Source organism: Theropithecus gelada, chromosome 10 (assembly GCF_003255815.1).
Source record: "Theropithecus gelada isolate Dixy chromosome 10, Tgel_1.0, whole genome shotgun sequence".
In the NCBI taxonomy this organism is placed as follows: Eukaryota; Metazoa; Chordata; class Mammalia; order Primates; family Cercopithecidae; genus Theropithecus; species Theropithecus gelada.
The window spans coordinates 18,047,273-18,056,656 of record NC_037678.1 but is presented as its reverse complement, the minus strand read 5'-3'; positions in this window follow the sequence as shown (position 1 = coordinate 18,056,656).

Below are 9,384 nucleotides of genomic sequence, written 5' to 3'. Positions count from 1 at the left end.
CTACTACTGCTCCTTGGCAAGAGCTTTGACTGACTCTGGAGAAACTGATTAAGGGAGTAATGAATGAGTAAAATGTAGCCTTCAAAACAGAGGCGCAGGTTGAAAAATTAAGTTTGACAGGTTTAAAGAAGTCTAGACGAGAAGGGTATTCCAACATATTGGTTAAGACAAAATGACTGTACCTAAGAAGTCTAAATCGATAGGTCCGGAATATGGGCGGAATATTTCAAGGGATCCAGTCCTCACATCGAGTTTTATAGCAACATCTCTAATGACAAGGACCTTGAGAATTCACACCACATCTTTTCCCCAAAGCTCTGTGCCTAACACCAACAAGTCCAACAGTCCAGGCAAGTGGGTGGCTAGTTTTGCTCTGGCAGGATCTAGGTCACTGATGTGCTTTAAGACCTGCCTTGAAAACACAGAGATTATAACAACTCCTTAGTCCTAACCATGCTGATTTTGAGAGACAAGATAGAATTTTCTGCCACTGTGCTGGGTTCCCCACTGAAATGGAGACAAAAATAAGTCCAGATCACTGACCAACCTTCTTAACCTCGTTCCACAATACAAAACTAAGTAGGTGGTTTAAACCAACTCTTTTCTCTTTCTTATGGCTGTTTAGTTTTCACTAAAGCTTTTTGCCTAAGAAGCCTCCAGGTGGGACATCACACAAACAAACAAAGATACAGAAAATTCTAGGCAGACAATAATAATAACCCAGGATATATGGTAGCTGCCTGTTTAAAGTGTCCTACCAAATCTGGGACATCTCCAGTTTGGAGATCGTGGCTGGCAGAGACACGAAGTTTGTTCATGATTCTTACCTCAAGCCGAGGAAGTATCCAAAGCTGGAGAGCACCTTCAATTCCCTCTGCCTTTGAAGCTGATGTGTTCTCCACCTTGTGCCTTAAACTCAGCTGCTGTTAGATAATTAAGTCTGACTCATCTCAGTGGTGAATTTTTTTAATGCCTCTTTCAAAATGTGATACATAATTGCTTCACTACAATTACCCAATGGCATGAATGAACACTACAGTATCTACCTAGATGAACAGACAATGCCACCTATGCAATAATTATCTTCCTGCAAAATACACACACACACACACACACACACACAGCTTGTGAAATTGTGATGGCTACTTTACCAAAATGATTGCAAACGGTGTTAAACTGAATTGGAAGAGGAAGAATTTTCCTGTCTGGAATCATAAGCTGGTTCCTTCCGGTCAGGGTGCCTGCAGTGGATGGCTCTGCTACTGCCCAGAATACCTTTGGGACTTGTGGTGGATCATCAGATTCAGTCTGAAAGCATGAGGCTTGACAATCAGGCTGACCTAGTTACCATCTTTATCATTCAGGGTAGGACCTCAGTTGGCATCTCTCAGTGTCCGTCCGCTCCTTTTCAGAATGCTCTTAATGACTTCCTGTTCCAGCACTCCTTAAACGTAAGTTGGGTGGATGGGTTCATCAACTATTATGCAACTTAACATTTTTAGATTCCAAACCCCAACCCTACTCTCATCTCCGATAAATGCATTTTAGTTAATGTGTTTTATTTATTTTTATTTTTATTTATTTATTTTTTGAGATAGAGTCTCGCTCTGTCACCCAGGCTGGAGTGCAGTGGAGTGATCTTGGCTCACTGCAACCTCTGCCCCCTGGGTTCAAACAATTCTCCTGCCTCAGCCTCCCTAGTAGCTGGGATTACAGGAGTGCGCTACCACGCCCAGCTAATTTTTTGTATTTTTAGTACAGACAGAGTTTCGCCATATTGGTCAGGCTAGTCTCCAACTCCTGACCTCAAGTGATCCACCCGCATTGGCCTCATAAGTGCTGGGATTACAGATGTGAGCTATCATGCCCGGCCATTAATGTATTTTAATGGCCAGGGATTTGATTGTATGAAGTTCTTTTTTTTTTTTTTAGACAGTCTCACCCAGGCTAGAGTGCAGCGGCGTGATCTTGGCTCACTACAACCTCTGCCTCCAGGCTTGTGCCTTAGACCCCTGAGTAGCTGGAATTACAGGTGTACACCACCAAGCTTGGCTAATTTTTGTATTGTTAGTAGTGACAGGGTTTCACCATGTTGGCCAGGCTGGTCTCGAACTCCTGACCTCAAGTGATCAGCCTGCCTCCGCCTCCAAAAGTGCTGGGAATACAGGCATGAGCCACCGCACCCAGCCTGATTGCATGAAGTTCTTATGACTTATCTACACTTTTCTGGGTAAGACAGGGTGACTAACTGTCCTGGTTTCCCCCAGAATGCAGGATTTTCAGTACTAAAACCAGGACAGTCCTGGGAAAATCAGGATGATAAGTCAGTCTGGAAGGAACCACAGATGCTTTCACTTGGCATTGTCCATACCTCTCACAGCTTTTCAGAGGAGTTATACCTTGAGTTATATTTACTGATTTGAACTGAGTTTCCTTAGGGTAAAGTGGGTATAGAAATAGTAACTTCCTTGATAGGTTCTGGTGAAGAAAAACATAGTAACATGTGAGAATGTGCTATTAAAACTGTCAACTGCGTGAAATTCTACTCATTAGCATGTGGCCGTATCAATAATGATAAAGTGTAGAGACACTCTGCATGGAATCATTTATTGTCATTCATCATAGATGAATCCATTCATTCAATCAACAGATTTACTGAGCACCTAACAATGTGCAAAGTTCTCTTCAGCAAAACAGACGAAATCTTTGTCTACAAGGAGTTTATGTTTTAGTCGATGGAGACAAAATAAGTAAGCAAACAATAAAATAAACAAAAATGTATAAATTGTGACATGTACTATGAAGGAAATAAGGGAATGTCGTTGGTAAGGTGGTTTTGTAATTGGCAGAGCAATGCAACTGGGGGAGATGGGCTTATTTTATCAGGATGCTCTGGTGGGCGTCTCTGAGGAGGTGATATTTGAGCTGAGATCTGACCCTTGGAAACCAGGCAGGCAAAGTGCTGAAAGGAAAAGGTGGAGGGAACTGCAAAGGTGAGCCAGTTTGTCTGAAATGGAGTGGGGCAGAAGTTATGGTATTCGACATCTAAATGGTGATGTCAGGTGGGCAGAGTTCAGGGACGAGGTCAACTGGAAATACGAATGTCTAAGTCATCATCCAAAAGGTGGAGTTAAAGCCATAGAAATGAATGAGATCATCAGAGGCAGCTTCCCACGTGCATGTGCTACTGAAGGTGTGGAAGATGACTTCAGGTGCTATGCAGAGAAACTCTTGAAATTGTACTGTGCCTTAGAAAAAATACAGAGCTAGACATGGAAGACAAAGGACAATATGGAAGACCAAGGACAACATCACAAGCACTACATGGAAAAAAAAAAAAAGAAATCACAAAACACCTCTGCATCTTTCTACCTTTTCCTCACTATTTTCTCGAGTGGCAACATCAATTTCCTCCCCCGCCGCCTCTCTCTCTGTCTTTCTCCAGGATCCTAGGTCTCCCCTTTCATTTCTCTCCTCTCCAAAGCAGCTTCTTGGCTCCATCTTCTTCCCCAGCTACCACCTTCACTGTCTGGTCCCTGCCCGGCCCATCCCCTGCTCATTCTCAATTCCTTTTCTCTGTTATAGAAAGAAGCCAACAACTGGCCGGGCGCGGCGGCTCAGGCCTGGAATCCCAGCACTTTGGGAGGCCGAAGCGGGCAGATCACGAGGTCAAGAGATCGAGACCATCCTGGCTAACATGGTGAAGCCCCGTTTCTACTAAAAACACAAAAAATTAGCCAGGCGTGGTGGCAGGTGCCTGTAGTCCCAGCTACTCGGGAGGCTGAGGCAGGAGAGTGGCATGAGTCCGGGAGGAGGAGCTGGCATTGAGCCGAGATCACGCCACTGCACTCCAGCCTGGACCACAGAGTGTCTGTCTCAAAAACAAAACAAAACAAAACAAAACAAAAACAAAAAACCCAACAACTGTAAAATAACAGTATCTTTCCTGATGCAGATACTTTTTCTTCCTGTTACAAAAGACCTGAAAGTCTAACTATATCTTTGGTGAAAACCCCAGAATCATTGCAGTGTATTCCAGGAGTCTGCCACAAGATAGAAGAGGGAAGACGGCTTGGATGAGAATGATGAGGAGAGACAGTGCAAGGTGTAGAGATTCACCCTGCAGTCCTGAGGACTCTCGCCTGCCCTGGACCTGGACCTGCGCTACCCATTCCAACTCTGGGTCCTTGAACAATTTACTTCACTTCCAGGTCTCACAGCCATCACCTCTAAAAGTGGAGCTCACATTTACTTTGAAGAGCCACTGTGAGAATTAAATTAGACGAGGCGGCACCTACGCTTTTTTCACACAGTGTCAATAAATTAGATGCATTTCATCTATTTTTATTTGAAGTCAATAATTACAAAGGTATCTTAAACCAGTTTTGTTTTTAAGAAGTATACAAAGTTCAGTTTTCATGGTATTTACTTTTTACAGTTACCCTCTATTTGGACATTTAAAAAGTTTCCCCTTTATATAACTTTTCCGTTTTAAATGAGTTTATATACATTTTAGGAAGTGGGTTGATTTATGGGGAAAAATAGTAAATAATAGTACAGCTCACATGGGACATAGAATACTTTTTTTTTTTTTGAAACGGAGTCTCACTCTGTTGTCCAGGCTGGAGTGCAGTGGCACGATCTCGGCTCACTGCAACCTCTTCCTCCTGGGTTCAAGCAATTCTCCTGCCTCAAATCTGTTTAAAAGGAAACCCTAAAGAAGGATATCTAGGGTAGAGAAAAATAAGAGCTAACATTTATTGAGTGTTTGTTATGTTTTGGGCACCATCCATGTATGAATTCACTAAATCCTGAGTAACTGGGATTACAGGTGCCAGCACCACGCCTGGCTAATTTTTTAATTTTTGGTAGAGATGGCGTTTTGCAATGTTGGCCAGGCTGTTCTCCAATTCCTGACCTGATCCACCCGACTTGGCCTCCCAAAGTGCTGGGATTACAGGCATGAGCCACCGTACCCAGCCTTAGGACAGAATAATTTTTGAAAAAGGGGCTCAAATAATTAAAGCCTAGGAAACAAAGATCTAAGAAGAGAGTGTAGCTAGTCTGTTGTCTTTTATTTGGAAGAGGCCTTAGAAATCAGCTAATTAGCCTTCCTAATTAGCTGTTTAGGGCACTTTTGCCAAATTCATCTTTAAAAACATCAACAGCAAAAGCCAGCAGCACCCTATCCAGTTTCACTGTTTATTTTAGCTTTCCATATTTCACATAAGATTTGCTGGGAATGCCTGCTTCTTCAGCCTACTCACGATGGCAATCTAAAATGCAAGATTAATTATTACACTGTCAAATAGCTGACAGTGTGTTTGTCTTTGTAGATCGGGGAACACTCTTAATTAAGACTCCAAAAGAAAAATCATAAATAACTAGGTAGAAATACTGGTTCATTAAAGCGAGATGTCAAGAGACAGTGTTAGGGAACTGAGCATCCCCGTTCTTGATTTCTAGAATGTCTGAGCTATAACCATATAGAAAGAGCTAACTGAAGATCAAACATTTTTGAAATTGGAGGACAAATTATATTATTCTTGGTAGGAGACAAAAGTGGGAGGGAAGAGGGATTATGTGGATATGGAGGGAGGCGCCACATAAGGCAGTCTTGGGGCAAAAGACATTGTGAGTTCCAATCCCTTATTGCCCCCAATATTTGTGTTGGTGAAATCTAGTTAAAAGGAAACCCTAAAGAAGGATATATAGGGTAGAGAAAAATAAGAGCTAACATTTATTGAGTGTTTGTTTTGTTCTGGGCACCATCCATATACCAATTCACTAAATACTCTTCAAGACTGTATAAGGAACTAATGTTATTTCCATTTGCTAGGTGGGACAACTTGCCTAAGCTTAGACATTACAGCTGGTAAGTTGTGGAGCTAGGATTCAGGACCCAGGTGTTCCGTTTTCAAGGATCTGCCTTTTTACCACTATACTATGCTGCCCTTTTAGGAAGGTCACTAAAGGGCAACCCACAACCCAGGGTATGCAGAAGGTGGGAAGAGGGAAGGATGCTGTTGCTAGGCAACCCATCTGGTTTTCTGAGCTGCTAATTGAATCTGCACAGCACAGATTTATGTGTTTGTTTGAAATAACTAGTTGATTTCTAACCAGAAGCAGCTGCCTGGAGTTCATGTGGCTCTGGAGGTAATGAGTCATCCTACAGTTCACCCTGGGAGGGCTGGGGAGAAGTCTGGCAGAATCATCCTATCACCCAGCAGTAGCTCCTCCTCTTGTCCCCGCTCTGTCCCAGGCCACACACTCCATTGATGTCTGTGTAATGATATTTCTGGGTGGACATCAATGACTGATGCAGACTGTGACTCCTCACACCAGCCACGCTCTGGAACCATTTAGAGCGGCGATGCTCTCTTGGTTTTGACAAATGAACCTACTCACGTCGGTTCCTTCCATTGTTACTAGTTATCTAGAAGGGAGTCACATTATATTATTGCAGTTCAAAATGAATTTAAATTCATGCTAAAATTTAAATGCATATATGTATGACTTTTTGAGATATGAAGGGTATTATGGAACCAAACAAACAAGATAGTGTGATATTACTCTGAAACATTTGGGAATCAGTGGTGTGAGTCCAATTCAGGTAGACCAGGATTTCCCTACTTCGGTCCTGCTGGCATTTTGAGCTACATAATTCTTGGTTGTAGGGGGCTGTCCTGTCTATTATATAATGTTTAGCACGCCAGGCGCAGTGGCTCATGCCTGTAATCCCAGCACTTTGAGAGGCTAAGGCAGGTGGATCACTTGAGGTCAGGAATTCGAGACAAGGCTGGCCAATGAGGTAAAGACTTGTCTCTACTACAAATCCAAAAATGAGCCGGGCATGGTGGCACACACCTGTAATCCCAGCTACTTGGGAGGCTGAGGCAGGAGAATGGCTTGTACCCTGGAGGTGGAGGTTGCAGTGAGCTGAGACTGTGCCACCACACTCCAGCCTGGGCAACAGAGCAAGACTCCGCCTCAAAAATAAATAAATAAATAAATAAATAAATAAATAAATAAATAAATAAACGAACGTTTAGCAGCATCCCTACCACTACCTATTAGATGCCAGTAGCACCACAACTTCCTACCCTAGTTGTGACAAAACGTTTCTAGACTATGTCAAATGTCTCCTGTCAGGCAGTTGCCACAGTTGAGAGCCACCGAAATAAAGTATATTCAAGTATTCTATCTAGCCCTTGCAGCAGAAAACAGCATTTCTCACTATGATCAGATGCTAATATTCCTAATAACATTTTTCTTAAGTATCCAATAAATACGTGAACACATTCTTGTGATAAAAGATTCAAATAATTACTGAAGTTTACAGATCAAATTGGGAAAATTCTTACTGCACCCCCCACCCAAACTTTGTCCCTCTCTCTCCCTCTTTTTATTTCTAATTTTAATTTTTTGAGATAGGGTCTCACTCTGTCACCCAAGCTGGAGTGTAGTGGTGTGATCACGGCTCACTGCAGCCTCAACCTCCCAGGCTCCAGCATTCTCCCGCCTCAGCCTCCCTAGTTAGCTGGGACCACCATGCTCGGATGATTTTTTAAAAAATCTTCTATAGAGACAGAGCTGGTCTCTAATCCAGTGGTTCTCAAGGTGGTTTTTCCTCCCAGGGAATATTTGGCATCTTTGGTTCTTACAACTGGGGAGGGAGAGTGTTCTACCTGCATTTTGTGGATAGAGACCATGGATGCTGCTAAACATTCTACGCACAGAACCGCCTCTTGCAACGAAGACTTAAGTGATCCAAAATGTCAATAGTGCTGAGGTTGAGAAACCCTAATCTATCCCCCACATCCTATCATAATCTCTAGTGATAGATTCACATTACAGATCTGAGCCTGCCCCTAGTAGTTAGTGTACACCTGTCAGATTCAAGGCTTCCTACCATCTTTTGAATAGCCTTCCCTTTTTCGGGAGGAAATTCCAATATTCTACGTCTTGCCTCCCCGAGGAAGGAGTTCAGACCCCAAATTCCCAGTCTCCTTTGTAGCCAGGACTCAGGTGTGGGGCTCAGACTTCCTCAATCAGACACCCCTATGAGTTTTTGATGTGGAAGTGAGCGAGGGGAAGAAACAGGCTCTTTTGGAAGTTTAGCATTATGTAGGAGGCTGCAAAAGCATATGGGATTTGATGTTAACAGCGGCAGGGGCAGCCATTCCCTAGTGCGTCCCAGCAGTTGTGATGGCGGTTTCCTCCAGTAGCAATCCCGGTCATAGTAGTTTCCTTATCAGGCCAGTTTTCAGCTTGGTTCTGAGCTTCATTCTTGGAAGCTTAGCCTGGGGCCACTTCTGCATCCTCCCTAGAATTCCCTGAGCTATACAGCATCCTTTTAATACCTTTTCTGCTGAGCCAGAGTCAGCTTCTACCTAAGAACCCTGATAGTAAAGACCCCCTGCTACAAACTGTCTAGCGGCTTCCCATACATTCTAGAATGTGTCCCCAACCCTGTGCTTAGCCCAAGGCTCTTCTTTATCTGGGATGTACCTGTGCTGTCCATCACTCTGTTCACACAGAGTCATCCTGGTCCTGGCACCATTCCTCATTGCTCACTACTAAAGAATTCTATGGGCACGGCAAACCTCTATGTACACTCTTAAAACCAAAATTTATTCAAAGACCTGTGGTAACATTCTTAAATATCTGCTAGCCATAATAAAAAAGTCAATGCACTTTATGTTCTGAACTCCCACAATTTAGCCTAAATATTTGCCCTAACATACTTACACTAGTCCAAACAAACATTAAGTCACAGCCTGTTCCTCTTCCTTATTTAAAGGGGTTTTTACCTTTCTCAACATTCCACAAGTTACTTCCTCCTTCTTTTGTTCTCCTCTGCCTTTGCCTCTTTTAAACAGTTCTAAATTACTAGCCAATCAAGACAAATACAAAATATAAAGTCCCGTTCCAGCCAATAAAAACCAGACACAGCAGTGAAGTGGATGCGTCAGGTTATAAACGACCCTGTCTCCTTTGTTCAGTGTGCTCTCGTGACAAAACTGGTGAGTATACCCTTTCCACAAAAAGTAAAAATGGCCTTGCTAAAAAAATTAAATTTATATTCAAGTGCTGTTTCTTTACGACATCAAAAAAACAAACATTTCTAACAACCCCAATCCTCAGGTCTGTATGTCTATCATAAAGCAGACACTTTTTACACTCTACTGCAAGAGCTGATTCACTCAACTGTAAACTTTGCATGGACAGAAACGTGTCTTTTTGGTCTCTGAGTCTCCGGCATGTGCGGTATCTGTCAAAAAGTAGGCAATCAATACATATTTACTTGCAGAATCAAGGGCAGGATGTGGACAAGTGCTGCCACCTATTGGGAGAAACTTTATTTGACTCTAAGGATTTGGA